Here is a 19,755-nt window from a genome sequence, read left to right as displayed (position 1 = left end):
TATCTCACCTGCCTCCGAATTAATAATTTCCTTAACAAAATCAATTTTGTAAAAATATTACGACTGTTCTAGAAAAAAAAATAATCAGAAGATGGATTTCCAACTTGGTCATCACTTTAGAAAGCCTTTAACTCTTTTCAAAAAAATCCTTTTGTGTTTTTGTAGAGTCTTCATGATGTCGTCCACCTGTTTTAAAATGACTAAAACTACTATTTCGTTCAAATTCATCTACCAGCTGCTACTGACATCCATCCATCCATCGTCTCAAGCATGTCAATGGAATCTTCGGTGGCACTAATATTGCCCTTCACAATTGCATTATTCTGTGTTTGTGCCTGATCTATTGTGATATAAGAAAACAACTTGCTGGTCTTTCGTACAGTGAAATTACCATTGGCACCTTGTTTGTGATGCTCGTTAACCGTCGAACATAATTTTCACGATCTGGAGCAGAACAATACGGTATCATGCTTTATATGGGCTGTTTGTGAGGTACGATATCTGACTATAAAATAGGCGTACCGCCGATATAACAAAAGTTCTTAATTCATAATTGAACAACAGATATTAAACTGTGGTCGAGATGACACTCTTTCCTTACACTAGTCTATCAAATAATCGAACGACACAGAATTATGAGATATATTTTCTGCGTTAAGCCATTAATGGTTCAAGCAAAACACGCAGTTATTTCATTCGCATGTCTAGATCTAGGTTTGTTTGAATATATATGAAAATAATATGACGTTCTAGGTGTTGCAATGTCGGCTTCAGTGAGGGCACAAGTTCATCCACTTTCAGGCAATATAACCCCATGATTTTAAAACAAGCCATTTTAATGTACTTTTCCCAAAACATAACGATGAACTTATATTCTCCGTACTAATCTGGCAATTCATACTTGTTCTGAAACTCATTCATCATTTATTCTTCATGTGATCATCATTTTATATTGTTAACGTTTCATTGCGTACATCGCTTTATGTGCGCCAGTTTTAGGAGTTTTATACAGGACAGTGTAGGAATCCGTGTTACTTTCCCCTCTCTTCTGAGGGACGAAAACTGCTCAGCGAGTCGTGTGCACAACTACAAGGAACATTCATCGGACACGTTGTCCAAAGGAACAATTCGTGGCTAACCACGGCGTGAGTTACATTTAAAACATTACAAATCATGTCTTTACATTAGCGATGAACTGTTTTAATATATTTTCCTATGTTATAAAGAAACTATGAACATTTTACCGTTCAAACTGTTCGTATCTGCGATAACACAATTTAATTCAAGACAGAACCCTACGTGTACAAGAATATTCATCCATTTATTATTATAAAGAACTTTAACAGCTTTATATATCTACGAACTGTTTATCCGTATTTTTAATGGACTTTAATTATCATTGAACACATTGTATTTATATTTGTATTTTCAGTTTTTCACCATTTGGATTGGTAGTGAAATAAAAGTCAGCTCCTGATTGTTTTATCTTTACTTAAACCCAGTCATCTTGGTTACACTCACTGGTCCGGTCAGTACAGTGAAAAAGCTACAACTTGCCTGTTGTGTTTCTTGGATAACGTACGCCACTCCACGACAGTCAACAGACCAACAACGTAGTTTCAAGGAGAACGTTTCGTGCTAGTAAATTGACAACAACTTGTCTACACATCTCCTGATCAGGAAATACAACGGAGCATCGTTGGTAGCTGTTACATCGACACTACGCAACACAGCTTGTGCGTCCTAGGCAGCAAACCAACAACGTTGAACAAACATTGCTGATTGACATTATGGATCCCAGTCACGCGGAACAGCAAGAAGAGGTTCAGCCCCCAGAGGGAAATGTCACTGAAGAACATAAGAGAATCCGTCTATAACCACACATGTAGATGAAAATCCCGAGACGAGGCGAGTACGCGACCTCACGGAAAAACGTAAAGGAGTTTACACAGAAAAACGTAGCAAGTTCTGTGAGGAGCTAGAGGTCCTTTGGTCAGGTATAATAACCCAGTTATTGGAAATCACCACACCTCCAAATGAAACTCAGCAAGTCTTAACAATTCAGGACAATCTTGTAAAAGCCTGTAAAAATTATCGTAGGCTCACAGACGAATATCTGGACTTCCTAAAAAGGACCAGAACGTTGGACAGTCAAGAAGACATAGACGCATGTAACCTCACATTGGATCTTCGTCTGTCCAAAGTGGAACTGGCCATGGAATCTCTATACGAGCATCGCCTTGCCCTCACTAAGGCCAAATCCACTAAAACAAAGTCCTCAAAGGGTAAGAAAACCTCACACAGCGGTAGCTCCAACGTGTCAGACATGTCAAGTCTAGCACGGAGGAAGCGTGCCAAAGCAGAGGCCGCTAAATCAAAAATAGCCTTTGTTTAACAACATTCACTTATCCTACAACAAGAGGCAATGTTGGAGGAACAAGCCCTGTTTAGCTAGCTATAAAACCAGGTTCAATCCACCATTTTCTACATTAGAAAATGCCTGTACCAAGTCAGGAATATGACAGTTGTTATCAATTCGTTTGATGTGTTTGGACTTTTGATTTTTGATTTTCCTTTTTGAGTTCAGTATTTTTGTGTTTTTACTCTTTTCAGACAATCTGAAATGGAACACGTAAAAAGGCAAAAATGGAACAAGAAGTCGCTCAACGTAAAGTCCAACTAGAACAGGAGGCCGCACAGAGAACAGTTCAGCTAGAACAGGAGGCCGCTTACAGAAAAGTGCAATTAGAACAAGAGGCCATGCGCAGGAAGGCTCAAATGCAACAAGAAGCATCACGAGTAAGCTGGGAAAAGGCCAAGCTTAAAGCCAAATTTAACCTTCTTGAAGCACAGAGAGAAGCTGCAGCCGCAGAAACCGAGGCTCGTATTCTGGAATACGATGACAGCCAAACGTTTAGCGATCTCCCTGTCGAAAAGGAAGACCCGATCCAGCGTGTGCAAGATTTCGTCAATAAACTTCCTGTATCAACAGCTGTAAAGGAAGTAACAGGACCTCAAAAGAAAAAGCAAATTCCTGTTAAGATTCAACTGAGTCATGAAGCACCAGCATTCGTGTCATCCGTGGCACTGAACTTGCCATTACAAACACCTCATGTCTTGCCTACACATTCTAAGTCACCAGAAGTTGATGTATTCCCAGATCTGGGAACACTAACTGGCATAGGAAAACAGGGCGTTTCAGAAAAGATCCCTGTCTTACACCCAAAACAAGGTGTTATAGAAGAGATCCCTGTCTTACACCCAAAACAAGGTGTTATAGAAGAGATCCCTGTCTTACACCAAAAAGAAGGCGTTATAGAAGAGACCTCTGTTGCATACCAGCAACAAATCAATCCCACGTCGGAGATAACTAGATTTCTTCTACGCAAAGACCTATTATTCTCCAGGCTAACAAATTTTAATGACCAGGCAAAATCCTTCCATACATGGAAATCTAGCTTTAAAACGTCATAGACGAATTACAAGTTTCGGACTCGGAACAAGTAGACGTACTGATTAAGTGGCTATGGCCAGAGTCTGGTAAACATGCCATAAGTATTAGGGCATCAAATACCAACAACCCTACTAGAGGCCTACAGAGGTTATGGCAAAGACTAGATGAGCGATATGATGCTCCAGAAATGTTGGAAGCCTCTCTCAGTAGTAAACTTGACAAATTCCCAACCTTGACGAATAAGGACAACGCACGTCTCTATGAACTGTCTGACATTCTATCAGAAATAGAATACCACAAGGACAATCCCAAGCTGGGATGTCTGCTAGCTTATTTCGATTCACCTACCGGAATAAACCCTCTCATTGAAAAACTACCTAATGGACTTCAGGAAAAGTGGATTAGAAGGGCGTCTAGATACAAATCTAACCACGGCGTTGCCTTTCCTCCTTTTACAGAGTTATCTGCATTCATCAGTGAAATCAGTAGAATTAAAAACTATCCTGGATTCATTTTTGCGTCAAGAATCATACCACGTACAAAAGGTGCTGCGCCAAGGTTCACACCTCAGCCTGGAACAAAACTCAACGTTTACAAGACAGCGGTCGAACAACGATCTGGAGAGACTGCACATTAACAAAATCTGTGCATAATACACAATACCGAACATTCGCTAAATGAATGTCGTGGGTTCAGAGCTAAAACTCTAGAGGAACGCAAGGAACTGTTGAGGCAAAATAATCTTTGTTACAAATGCTGTGATTCGACTATGCACAGACGTCGTGATTGTAACGCGAGTATCAGTTGCAATGAATGTGGAAGTAAACAACACACCACCGCATTACACACAAATCCAGTTTACTAACCCAAAGGTGCACCGCCTTCACCGCCTAGATCAGTTGACGGCGGGGGGCAACTTGAGTTAGCTGAAACCAAGCTAACCTCTGTTAGTTCAACTTGCACAGATATCTCCAAAGACAGCAAAAGTAGTAAATCTTGTGCCAAGATACTTCCTGTGAATGTTTTTCACAAAATTAATCAGGACAAAGTAATTCGCATGTATGCAATTATTGACGACCAAAGCAACCGGTCTATCGTGGCTCCTCAATTCTTCGGCCTATTCAACGTACAGGCAGAAACAAAAGACTATTTGTTATCCACATGCTACGGCAGCAAGGTTACTTCCGGTAAACGATGAAACGGCTTTGTCGTGAAGTCTGTACAAGACAATACTAGATTCAATCTGCCTGAACTAATTGAATGCGATAACATTCTCAATAATCGGAACGAAATTGCTACACCTGAGGATTTATTGCAATATCAACACTTGCAACAACTACAAAAACATATTCTCCCGATTGATGGAAAATGCAAAATCATGTTGCTCATTGGAAGAGACCTTATAGAGGCACATCATGTCCTTGATCAACGTCTAGGACCACCAAAGGCTCCATTTGCGCAAAAGTTAAACCTGGGTTGGATTATCGTTGGAAAAATACGCTCCGATAAGCAACATGTTCACCTTGAACTAACTACAAAGGAAACGAATCCAACTTGCAGTGTTGTGAAACCACATACAAAGAAATTACCTGATTGTAATAAAACCAACACCCAGTCAAATGAAATTCAAACTGATTCGTTCAAACATTATCCCCGTTTACATAGGCAACCGAAAACGAAATCAGCGACTTCTATCGTCAGATTTGCAGAAGCCGAAAAGTTTACTTCGGAAGCAACGCCACCAAAAGTGAATGCCGACAAAGAAATGTACATCCGAAAACATTCAATTCCCAAGGAAAGTTTCAATTCGCTTTTGGATACGCAAGGACAAGAGGAAAGCAGAATAGACAATTCCAATTTAAGTCACAGAGAAAAGGAACATGGCACCGGATGGTTTAATGTATGCCGTAAACGTAAAGGAAAGCGTCCGTCTCGCAAGACGTTCTCGTTTGATCGCATATCCGTGTCGAAAGAAGATTCTTCAATCAGAAATACAGCCATGGAGTTGGATCTTAGATCGACGCGATCTCGTCGGAAAAACCGCCTTATCTAGAATAGAAGCTGTGAAATACCCAGCCTCCATCCTCCATCCTCCAGGAAACATCTATCTCTAAATGATAAATTTGACATTTTTAGTATATACAACATTATATCGTTTTTTCTTGTTTCTTTTTCCGTTTAGACAAGAGGGTAAGAATAAATGTGTCACATCGTTAGTCTTCATTGTGAGTATTGTATTATTGTCAATTTGCTTAAATAATCAGTCATAGCATATCATTACGTTTCCTTAGATATCTATAAAATTTTTATCAGAAAGATCCTCAGCTTTTAAATGCCAAGGTTAAACACGATATGTATGAACCGTTATATTGCTTTACAAGTACCGATTATCAGGTTGTCTGCATGTTGATATCGTAAAATATCAGCTGCGAGACATAATATGAAGCTTTTTGTCGAGTAAGCGTAGCGAACGAGATCAAAAAGCCTTCATATTATATCGAGCAGCTGATATTTTACAATATTAATATGCCGATAACCTGATAATCGATTTATCGGGCTGTATTTGCGTCTTTTGGAAGTATTGCTTAGTTTCCCCAGCAACCGGAAGTTGGCTTGATTAGTTCGGGTCAAACTTATCAACGTCGGGTCAAACTTATCAACGTCGGTTCAAACATTATGACGTCGCTGATATGTCCGGGTCAAAGTTATTAAGGCCAGGTCAACGTATTTGACGTCACAAAGCCGTGATATGAAGTTTTATTAAGAGCTGAGCAGATTGATATAGACAGTTGGACGACCGATAATGATTGATACCACTGCTAGTGCACGGTTAATCTATTAAATTATCTTATGTCTAGTATATTTGCGGATACTACGTCTATACATATAATTACACTTAGGCATTTGTGTTGACAGTTGACGAAAAAAAAGGACCATCTTAAAATAATATTTAAAAAAAATAAACAATAGAGATACTATGAACATCTAAATGATTTTTTTTTGTTATACGAATAGACATACTTTTCGACGACATACTTATGCAAAGCATATTGACACATAAGAATTGAATCGCCGTATTTGATATGTCACCACAAAACCCAAAGCTTTTTATCTTTATCTAATTCTCCGATCGCATGTTCAAGATTTACCTTATTGTGAGTAAGTTTTAAATAGAATATTTGATTTTGTAGATTTTGTCAACATATCCAGTATTTCGAATAATCTGTTGTTTTGTAAGAGTTACATGATCTTTTTATCAACGAACCAAAATAGTTTCTTTCCTAATTTTAAGTGATCAAATTAGCTAATATATCGTTAAGAAGATACACTACCAACGGTACAATTAAAACTCAGGTAATATGCGGTAAGCAAAAACACAATATCAATGTCGCTTGTTTTCACGATAAAATTTGTATCCGAAACTGCTCCTTAACGGACACCATAAAAAAAACCTGCTTTGATTTCAAAGATCTCCATGAAAATTGCGCACAAAAAACCAACTCAGAACCTTGTAGTCATGTTAACCTGCGTCGCTGAAGGCGCTCGAAATTTGCTCTATCCGTCTGCTCAAATTTTTTCGAAGTAACTTATATCTAAAAACTTTCCTAAAAGTTGCCCTGTCTTCTTAAAAAACCATGATTTTGGTCTTCAGCTTAATAATGGGTGAATTTAAGCGTGTATGATATTTGCACATCTGCCGAGCAGCCACCTTCTGTTGCCGATAATTTTACAAATCTCGGTGCACAGAGATACTCTTCGTCAAAATTCTGCGCAAGTCTAGAGCATAGATAGTTAAAATCAAACTGTTTGAGTACTTCTATTTCGTATTTAAAAAAAATAAATAGACGAAATCACAAAAATACTGAACTGCGAGGAAAATTAAAAAAAGAAAATTTCTAATCTAATAGTCGACGAATATTCTAAAATATATATTCAATGCAAATACTTTCAATCTTAACGATATTGTTCTGTTTCCCTATAGTGTTGATCTTAAACATGGTCAGAAGCGTTTGTCCAATTCTGTGGAAAAAATGGGGAAAAAAAACCGCAAGTATGATGTCATGACGGATAAATAGTGCTTAACCACCTCTGTATCCCCTCATTTTCTACTGAACAATATATTTTGCTTCTGAAAAAGGACACTGATTTCGTCGATCAAATAAACCTAGACGTTTCTGTTTCAATTTTATTTTCCTCGTTTGCAAACTCATAAATGAAAAGGGCAAATATTTGATGGAACGCTGCATATAGATTTCAGGATTTCCAAAAGTAAACTTTTATTTTCAAGATCCATTTTGATGAACGGAAATGCGTTACAAACCGTCTAAAAGGATACAAAAAAAATGGTATCCGATCAATAATTTAGCTTAATGGTTTTCAAAAATTTTAATTGATTATATTCAAACAAAAGTGCCAAAACCAATATCTGTTAAAAATAAGAATTGACTGTCATTGTTTGATAACTTTCTAAAAGCATGAAATCATTTTTAGTTATCCATTCATGTTGCATGGTGTTTACACAATGTGTAATGTAAACAAACTACAAACAGATAGCATATGACGTATATGACTTTCATATTTATAAAACATGAACTTTTGTCATTTTGTTTGTGAAGTATCTATAATATCACCATCATGCAAAGCAGATGTATAGACTATTTTTTAACCGGATATGTTTAAAACGTGGTTATGTAGATCTTTTGAGTCATTAGTCTGCCTTTAACAATTCAATATGTTTTCACAGTGATTGTTTGTGACGATGAAATTGTTTTTAATAGTCATTATTGATATTGATCGAGATCAACTACTTGAAATGGAATTGTTATACTGTTTAGAAACAAAGGTTTAAATACCCTCAGGCAAAGTTGAACTTCAACGGATTTGGTTGTTTCTTTCTTTTTTTTGCATAAAGCTCTTAAACTGTTTCGGTTTTTATACATAAATGTTTGCTTGTTTATGCAAAACGTTGAATAACGAAGACATAATCCACAATTTGTATCCCTTGAAACACTCAGTATTATCACGTTTAGTGCAATGAAGCTCCGAATTAACAGTGGCAATCAAAATTATAGTTTACTACCTTTTACATGAAGTTTAAATTCTTCCAATATGAGTCTGAGTTTAACAAATCATTAAAAAATATTCCAATAAGTGTTATTGATTTAAAGTCATATAAAACTTCAAATTAAAAAAAAAAATGTGTCTATGTTTTTTTATTAGAAAATGGATAGTTTTCATTCTTCAAGTTATGTACACATACTTTTTTCTGAAGAAAATTCTTCAATTTGTTCACATTTAAAAGAAGTTTACTTTTTTTATAATTGCTTGCTTCCAGGAAGCAATTCGCAGACATATTTTCCGTATGCAAAGTGACCTTAGCGTCACCCTCCCCGTAAATATCCGGTGATTGCAATACGCATAGGTCTGTCACTGCAGTACACTAGTGTCTGTTAAACATGTGTTCAATATCCATGCTACCGCATTTTTGCGCCTGTCCCTAGTCAGATGCCTCTAGCCTTTGTTAGTTTTGTATTATTTTCAATATAAGTTTCTTGTGTAAAATTTGAAGTTTAGTATGGCGTTCATTATCACTGAACTAGTATCTATATTTCTTTAGGGGCCAGCTGAAGGACGCCTCTGGATGCGGGAATTTCTCGCTTCATTGAAGACCTGTTAGTGACCTTCTGCTGTTGTCTGTTCTATGGTCGGGTTGTTGACTCTTTGACACATTCTCAATTTCCATTCTCAATTTACAATCCGTAAACTTCGGCTTTAAACACGACAAGTAATGAGCAGCCATATTTTCACATCATAACAAACAAAGAGAAAAAAATTATTGAAGATTATACGATACATTTCCGGAATTAATGATAAAATCGTGCACAGAAGACTAAGTTAATTAATGATATATAAATGCGTTGGATAAAGAATTATATAAACATTTTTTTCACCGTCACCCGTTTCATATGACTTTAAAAACAAATTGTACATGATTGGTACCCCATTACTTGTATAAACTTGTATAAACATTTTCAATTCTTTACGCATTCGAATAAACTGAAAACAACGAAAAGTGATGCATGTTTGAGTGTACAAGGCATTTTAAATAAAACTGCGCATGAATAAACTCAAAGTATGTGTATTGTCCAAATACAAGCATTTAAAGAAATCGGAACGGACATTATCCTACCTATCTGTAGTATTTCTCAGAAATTCAGCATGAAAAATATTTTTCTTCTTTTTTCGACTCTCCCCTCTAAATTCCCTTATTAAACGATAAATAATGCAGACATCCTACTATATAACATGTCTAATTCTCGAATGAAAAAATCCACTGATCTTATCAATAGCATAGGATCCGATTTCCCTATGTTACAAGTCATCTAATGAGATGCAGATTTTATAGATATTCTTATCTCTGAAAACCCGGATGTTAGTCTATTATCTATATTTATTGAAAAGGTCATTTTATTGTAAGAATCTACATAAATTGAGCTGTAAAACTATCAATTTGAGTATAAAGAATAAAAAACTATTTGAAAAGGACTCTTGTGTGAAATAGATTCAGATTAGATACAGTGCAAGATGCATGTTTTCTTAATGAGTCTTATTAATAAAATTGTATACATATATATGTCATTTTCTATAAGATGCTGTCCTTTTTTTGCTCTAAAAACTATAAATATTCACCTCTATAATTCTTTTATGGTAAGTTAAAATAAACTCTTATAGAAAATTTAAAAAGAGAGTTTGTAGAAGATTTTGTTTCAAAGGGTACTTTTTTACTTCTTTTTATAGGGAATTATGTAAGAGGACTTTGTGTGGGTCTGAGGTGTGGGTTTTCTGTCAAAGAGTAGTTTCCATTACTATAAACTAATATTTCAACCAAAAAAGAATATTCTTCGATACGTTTTTTCCCTATGGACAACAATGAATGGCTTTTAAGTGTATATTTGTTTTATAAACATTCAGAAATGTTATTAGTTATAAAAGAATGTTGCATCAGTCTTTACTAAATCATATATAATTGAGTTATAAAAGACCAAAAGTTACTATTTTATATTTCCCAGTAATTGTTTGTTTAATACACTACTGGTATGGGAAAAGGTTGTCCGCAAGTGAGACTGATTAATCAGTGAGTAGATAAGGTTATCTATAAATAGAACAATCAGATAATCTGAACTCGTGCTATTGACTATAAATACTCGCTTATGTTTCATTTTCGTATAATGTCGCATAAGGTCTTCCATAAATATCAAACATAGAATAATCTTGTCAAGGAAGTTATATACACATTCCTTAAAACTACAAGAAACAGTAAGTTTTATACGTCATTCAAATAATATTTACATACAGTCGTGCTTTTACGATAATAACAACACATGTCTTTCAATATAATTTTATTTCAAAATAGGTGTAAGTTATAACAAAAGCACACGTTGTATCGCTAAAAGAAGAAATATTTTGAAACATGATCTCATACATGTACTTTATAAAGGCATAGGGGAAATGACACAACAGTTACTGTAAACCAATAAAATTGAGAAAGGAAATGGTGAATATGTCAAAGCGACAACCACCCGACCATAGAGCAAACAACAGCCGAAGGCAACCAATGGGTCTTCAATGTAGCGAGAATTCCCGCACCCGTAGGTGTCCTTCAGCTGGCCCCTAAAATATGCATAATAGTACAGTGATAGTGGACGTCATACTAAACTCCGAATTATACACAAGAAACTAAAATTTAAAATCATACAAGACTAACAAAGACCAGAGGCTCCTGACTTGGGACAGGCGCAAAATTGCGGCGGGGTTAAACATGTTTATGAGATCTCAACCCTCCCCCTATACCTCTAGCCAATGTAGAAAAGTAAAAGAATAACAATACGCACAATAGTCTTCTTATTTACCATACGTAACAGTGTTAAAATATATTTGTCATGCATATATTGTTAAAGAGAAATGTATGCCTTTATAATCAAGTACAAAATTTTAACAAATTAACATATCAAATACACTTTTTTCTACTGGAAGACGTGTTATATATACCACGTTTGATATGATATATATATATATATATATATAACAAGATGTGGTATGAGCGCCAATGAGACAACTCTCCATCAAAGTCACAATTTGTAAAAGAAAAATCTTATATGTACATATATAATATCAAAATCGAACTCATTTACATAAAGAAATAGATAAAAAGAGATATATTTAAAATATCACCAACACGGAAGCACGACCATAAATATGGAATGCCGGAACTGGCTTACGACGATGGTTTACATATTTGACGAGTGCACGCAACATAATGAGTAGTATGTTTTCACTGTTTAATACGGAAAATACAAACCATTACTTGCAAAGATGATAGAAAGCTTTATTACGAACTGTAGTACATGTTCATGGGGACCATTCGTCTAGTAAAATACAAGTAGCTGCATTTTCATGAAAATATGTTAAAACATTTCAACAATGATTGTCTTCGTTGTTGCATTTCTTTTTATTAAATATAAATTCATGCACAAACTTTTTTTAACTTATATGTACAGCAGTTATGCATATCAATTTGAAGAATTAATATACACTCATACCACATCTTCCTATACCTATATATGAAAATTAAAAAATATGACCCAATATAAAAAAATTCTTTGCCAAATCAAGCAATGTTCTATGGATCTCCAGGTGAGGAGAATGTTAAATGTTGATAAATCGTTTTCACCAAAAAAGCACACTTATATGTTTTGAAGACCGGAACTTCCTTAAATGATTTTTGTCATTATACATAGAAAATTCTATACCATTTGTTGAGCAATTAGCTAAGCAAAAATACGTTGTACAGTAAGCTTCGTACATGAAAGTGTGTTTTCTTTGATTAATACACACATGTAAAATAGTACGCACGATAAAGTCCCAAACTAGCCACGTACTACAACTATCATAATATGATGTACCGAAGAATTGTTCCAAATGTAGTAAATGCGGATGCGGATTATTTCTGTTTTTTTTTTGTGCATGTAGTGATTAATAACGTTTATTGAATGCAATAGTTTGTAAAGCGTTTTCATTTGACTAGTAATGATGGTAATGTAGTTAAATAAGATATGTTGAATTATTTTTATATTGAATATATATATATTGAATATTGAACATAGTATGTATAATACTTTTCATATTAGAGTAGTTAAGTCTGATTTTTCTGATTTTTCAATTATGATTATATCCAAAGTAAACAAAAAGGTTCCATAAAATCTCAAGGCATAGATATAAAAGAGTAAACATCATTTCGTAGAACGCTTTATAGTTATTGCTTGAAAATACGAAGTTTTAATGTCAATTCAAATGTTGCATCGTAACACATTGATACATTTGAGTATTTACTGACACTATCTTACCATTTCAACAACATAGAAAAGAGTATAAAAGTATAGTACTCTTTACTCTTTTAATTTGCTAGCCGTTTCATATGCTATGTAATAATGAATGTTTCCATTATCCAAAAACATTGTCGACCAAGAAACAGCCAATAGTGATAAAAGTGGCGTTCTTGTACTTATCACTCCATCTATCATTTGTATATATACAGAGTTTACCTAACATAATATCCTATTGTATAATGATACACATGTGATTTAGTATGGCTGTGATTCGTTTTACACGCGCCACTGCAAAATATTACTGTATATACTGAAAACAAAATAAACAAATTGAAAAAAAAACAATACTAGTTTTGAAAAACTGAGCAATACTAGTAACATTGTCTGTTAGTGACCTGATATAATAAAACGGGGTCAGTAAATTCCATATGGGTTCGAGCTTCGCTCTCACCTCATATGGAATTTACTGACTCCGAATTTATCATATTAGGTCACTAGCACACTATTTAACGAATTTATCTTACCGACTATCTTTATTTGTTAAAGTTAGACTAGAGTTGTCTCATTTACTATCATAACATATTTTCTTATTTCTATGTGAAAGTGTTCAAGGGTTCAATTTTAAGAACCTTCTTCAATTGGTCTGCACTAAAAACTAATGTAAACAATAACTTATGTATTATCAACAACCTTGATATAACAATATTAAACAGAACTTTCAATACTTTTAAATAATCAAACAGTGTCAAAGTCGTAACTCCACTATTAACCGTGTATTGAAATAAGCCCCGCCTCCCTACTAACCTAATATTGAATATACACGGTCTCCACGAGGTCGCTTTTAATCAACCATAGAAATGTATAGGAGGTAAGATAATGCTTTATACTATAGTAAATCATTGTCTTGAAGATATGTTAAAAAATAAATCAATACAAGAAATAGGAAAAAACATTATAAGTATAAGACGACAAAAACTAAAGCATGTAAAAGTAAGCATAATTCAAAAGGAACTATATAAAGGAAATACAAATTTAAAAAAAAAAGAGATAGAACACTCAGCATATTCAAAATGATATAGCTGTCCTAAACTGTTGTAGAAACTATAATAATATATCTATTCAAACGTTTCCTACATTGGTATTCTTTTCTTAAATCATTATCTGCATACTTATAAAAAAAACTAAAATACAACATGTTGAAAAATATTACTAATTTGATATATGTGTATTATTCGAAAATAGTAGTACGACCTAGAACATTTTTACATCAACTCTCCAAATATTTATAGAATAACAGATTGATATTTCTTTTCAAATGTTTTAGATATGGCACAAGTGTTGGCAGTCCAGGGAGATGTGAGACATGGATTTGTTTTCAAAAACAATTTCAAACATGACTTCGGAAGAATAACTGGTATAGCAGCGACTACAAAGGGAAATATTTTACTATGTGACTATGACAGAAAGAGTCTGTTTTTAGTTGATCTAAAAGGAGATTTGTTAAATATTCTTAACTTAGACAGTGAACCATTTGATGTAGCTATTACCAATCAAAATATAGGATATATTACACAACCTATAACCGAATCTATATTGCAAATGGATCCAGACCGAATGATTATACTCCACCGAGTGAAAAGCAACGATGTATGCACACCTGGGATTTGTGTGTCAGCAGTTTCGAATTCTGAAATGGACACTCCAAATAACGTTCCATGTTATTTTGGCGTAAAACACAATGGAAATGTGCATGCATATCCAGTCAATGGCTATAACATGTAAGTTTATTTCTAATCTTATTTGAAATAATATTACTCAATTATTCAACCTGAAACCAAGTTATAAAACAATTATTTTGAATGATCAAGGAAGAAGTGTTACAAAATTTATTCAGTAGTAAGGGCATTTAAACATAATTGATCCTTTTTTTTTTCTTTGCATAAATTTACGTAATCTATCTTGTACTATCCTCACAGACAGAGTAAACAGTATATTAATGTGCTTGTAATTAATATACATTCTATGCACATTTCTGAAACTTTTTCATCAATATCCTGTTCAATTCTTTGTAATGACCATTATTTCATAAGAGGGCTAGACATGTGTAGCCTCATAATTGGATGTGTAGCCTCATAATTGGGTCATCCTTGTAGACATTACCTATAACCATCCCACAACAACTTAAAAGAAAAGATTAGTTTATTAATTACTAAATCTTAAACATATCATTACCCGTTGTTACCATATGTAAAGAACACGAATACATGTATCAAAAAGATCGAATTATGAATAATTTTCTAATAAAGATATTTACAAATACACCAATGCTAGGAGTGTACAAATAATGCCTAATGATGAAATAAAAATGTGTTAGTTTTTACGTAATCAAACGACATAATCACAGCTTTAACACATGATATGAACGAATAACAACTGTCATATTGCTGACTTAGTACAGGCGTTTTCTTATGTAGAATATAGTTAAAACCTGGTTGTATAGCTAGATAAACCTTTTACTTGAATGACAGTCGTATATAATTCCATTGTATTGAATATAATACGTGAGCAAAACAAAAAGACATAAGACATTTGTTTCTCTTTGATGTTTAGATTCACTCTTAAAACTCTTCAGTACATAGGTTTTTTTATTCTTTAAAAAACATTTCATGTATGAATGTTAAATTTCAAGTTTTTTAGCTTTTATTTTTTGAAACTGGAAAATATATCCTGCCTTTACCAAATGTAGACACCATCAATGCCCAATATATTGCTTCTTGGGTCGAGAATAAAAATCACTACATTTGAAGATATGTTATTTGTATGCAGGTAGCCATATATTAGGAAGTAGTCCGTATTATAATTATTGTAAAGGATTTAAAAAAAATCTTTATACATGAAATATAAATAGTGTATTCAGTTCATTTACCATTTGGTTTTGTTTTTGATTATCATTTTAGCAATTTCAGAGCCATAAACATCAATGTGATTGGGATAAGCGATTGGGCTATTGATCCTCTTGTTGTGAGGTTCCATGCAGTTCGCCAAGGCGCTCTCTTTTCTTGTATTGGCGGTCAGAGCTATATCAAAAATACCAAACATTATTTCGGGTACGCACAGAAGAAGGAGGAATACATTATCAACATTGAAAGTATGGATACGCCAACTGACATTTGCTCTGATAATAATGGACACGTGTACGTCAGCGGTCAAGGTTCGAACAACATACACCGAATGACACAGGAAGGCAAGGTACTAGATATACCATTGGAACGTCGACATGGTATAATAAAACCAGTTGCATTATGCTTCAACCAAAACCATACAAAATTATATATTGCCAATCAATGGGGGAAATATGTATTGGTTTTTGATGTTATTTGATAATTGACAATAAATGCGATTTATTTTTGCAATTTTATTACATTTAAATCTGTTTTTATTATACCAACGCAATATAGATATGCTAATTTTAACGTATATGAAACACCGCATTACATGTAAAACATGTTATTCCCCATGACGAAGCAGTTCGTGAAATTACTGTATATTCAGAGATGTTTGCGATGCTTTTTAATTGTAGAAAATACGACAGGATATGTTTCGTAAAAGTGTAAACGCGCATTTTAAATTTTGAGTACATTTCCTTGAGTAAAAATAGTTGTCAATTTTTCAACATTAGCATTAACAGATAAACCCATCGTAGATACCAGGATTGAATATTGCATTTGCTATTATTAACTTTACCATATTAAAATAAAGTACCCTCAGGCTGGTATGGTAACAAATGAGACAGCTATCCACAAGTGTTAAATCAAGTAGATTTAAGTAGCCATATGCCACCGAACGATTTTTAACAACGAAAAAGCCAATACATTTCAGTCGTATATCAAATGCCCAAATAATAATATGAAACAATTAAATTGAGAAAAAACCAAACAGTCTTATTCAAACACTCCGATTTACGACAAACAAATTATGCAGACTTGAACCAACTACGACCACTGACTACATGATCCTATCTTGGGGCAGTCCTATATAGAATGTGGTAGGGTTAACAATGTGTGACATCCTTGAAGTAATTTATAGTATACATTATTCATTTATTTAAACTGCGTCAAAATCCGAAAGATTATTTTTGACTAGTAATTTCATAAAATTATGTAAATACATCTATAAAGCTAAACACTTATACCTCTGTCCCAGGTTAGGGGGGTTGGGATCCTGCTAACATGTTTAATCCCGCCACATTATTTATGTATGTGCCTGTCCCAAGTCAGGAGCCTGTATTTCAGTGGTTGTCGTTTGTTTATGTGTTACATATTTGCTTTTTGTTCATTTTTGTTTTATATAAATAAGGCCGTTAGTTTTCTCGTTTGAATTGTTTTACATTGTCTTATCGGTGCCTTTTATAGCTGACTATGCGGTATGGGCTTTGCTCATTATTGAAGGCCGTACGGTGATATATAGTTGTTAATGTCTGTGTCATTTTGGTCTATTGAGGACAGTTGTCTCATTGGCAATCATACCACATCTCTTTTTTTTATGCTATATAATAAATATACATAGAGAGAGAACAGTTATACTAGTTATCAATACAAATCTATAGAATATATTCCTTTTGTCGTCAACATATTTTGTAAATCTTTAAAATTGTAAAATGGAGATATTTCAATTTAAATCAATAAACATATTATAAATATATATATATATATATATATATATATATATATATATAGAATAAAGAAATAAGTGACAATATGAGAAATATTTCACTGATACACATTACAATTAGACATCTCGATGACAGCATACATTGTAAAAAGTAAAATCACAAAAATACTGAACTCCGAGGAAAATTAACAAGAGAAAATCACTAATAAATAGTAAAACCAAAAACTCAAACAATTCAAACGAATGGACAACAACTTTCATATTCCTGAATTGGTACAGGCATTTTCTAATGTAGAAAATGGTGGATTAAACATGGTGTTAACGCTAGCTAAACCTCTTATTAGTATCAACGTCGCATCAAATTTCATTATTGATAGTTATCAAAGATACCAGGATTATAATTTAATACGCCAGACGTGCGTTTCGTTTCGAAAAGTTTTGTAACAAGAAATTTATAAAAATTACAACATAATTGATATTCATGTCAACACCGAAGTGCTGACTACAGAGCTGGTGATACCCTCGAGAAAGAAACGTCCACCAGTACTGGCATCGACCCAGTGGTGTAAATGGTTATCAATAATTACCAGGATTATAATTTAATACGCCAGATGCGCATTTCGTCTACTCATGACTCACCAGTGACGCTCAGACGATGAACAAACAAATCAAACATACATGATAATTAAAAATGTCAAAAACAGGATACAGCAGTCAATGTCTTTTTATAAAGTTTCACATATATTCTGATATTATGGTGTCATAGTTTGTGTTTTGATTGCTATAATAATGGGGTATGATAAGCATAATGTACGCAGGATTAGGCAAAACGTTCAGGATTTTAGTTCCTTGTGATGGGTTTCGTACAATTAAGGAGGACATACTTATTTACTAGTAGGTCATTGTGCAAGGCTTGCTTATGAGTAGTAACCTTCTATCGAGGAAATCATAATACAAAAGCCCTGAAATAGCGTAGGAATTGTCAGATAAAGCTTTCGTATGCAGACACGGCTAGAATGTTGCTACATACAAATGGAAATTTCACAATTTGGAAGCTGGTTTCATTTCGTAGAGTTTTGTTTTAAACCGCCTATCATTGCTAATTTCAATATGTAAGTTTAGAACTTAGAATGACTTAACTGTATTTGTAGTATCTCATGTTCAATTCAACATCAGGTGCAACAATTTGTACAGCAGATCCGGATTTTGACAATGAATGTTTCTTCAGTGATGTAAGTGAACGAAACGTTTTTTGGAAGGCCATATAATTTACCTGAATTAAGAACCAACTCATGAATTTGAACGGATCATACAAACCTGAGGGAAAATATGATACAAGCCCAAACGAAAAAAATATAAACAAGTCTAAATTGAAAACTACGTTCAAACCTATGATTGCCTTGGATAAAAACCGCAATTTCAAAACGTGTGCATGTAAAACAAATTTCTATATTTCTCCCGAGTAAGAAGTTCCTGGATGAACTCAGCCTCATATCAATAATGAAACACGTCGACAAGAAGAGAAACACAGTTGTTTTATCTAGGAATGTCGATTGTTTGTGTATAAACACGTCATTCGAAGGTTTTCAATATGTTTTCATGATATTAAACATCTTGATATTGTCAGTTTCCGAGCTATTCGGTTGAATCAGAGTGTTTTTTTATCTAGTATGATATATCCTTCACCTAGACAAGAACTTGCATTTATTCAGGACTTTTTCCTTATGAAAGTGGGACGAAAGATACCAAAGGGACAGCCAAACTCATAAATCTAAAATAAACTGACAACGCCATGGCTAAAAATGAAAAAGACAAACAGACAAACAATAGTACACATGACACAACATAGAAAACTAAAGAATAAACAACACGAACCCCACCAAAAACTAGGGGTGATCTCAGGTGCTCCGGAAGGGTAAGCAGATCCTGCTCCACATGTGGCACCCGTCGTGTTGCTTATGTGATAACAAATCCGGTAAATAGTCTAATTCGGTAGGTCACATTCATGAAAGGGAAGGGGATTGTAGTTACGACGTAAGGAACATATCCGATATCATTTGTGAAACGGTTTTTCCATAACGGTCAATCAACTCGTGATGGAGTCCGTAAATTTACGAAGGGATGATTTCAACTTCACCATTTGGAACTCTTGGTTTAATAGCTTCCTTGTGAGCAGCATAAGGAGCAGGGCAAGTTTGTTTTTCAAAGTCCAATGTTTTTTTTCATACTTTTGCAAGTTGAATG

The sequence above is a fragment of the Mytilus galloprovincialis genome, chromosome 12 (assembly GCF_965363235.1).
Source record: "Mytilus galloprovincialis chromosome 12, xbMytGall1.hap1.1, whole genome shotgun sequence".
Taxonomy (NCBI): Eukaryota; Metazoa; Mollusca; class Bivalvia; order Mytilida; family Mytilidae; genus Mytilus; species Mytilus galloprovincialis.
Note: the sequence above shows the minus strand (reverse complement) of the source record.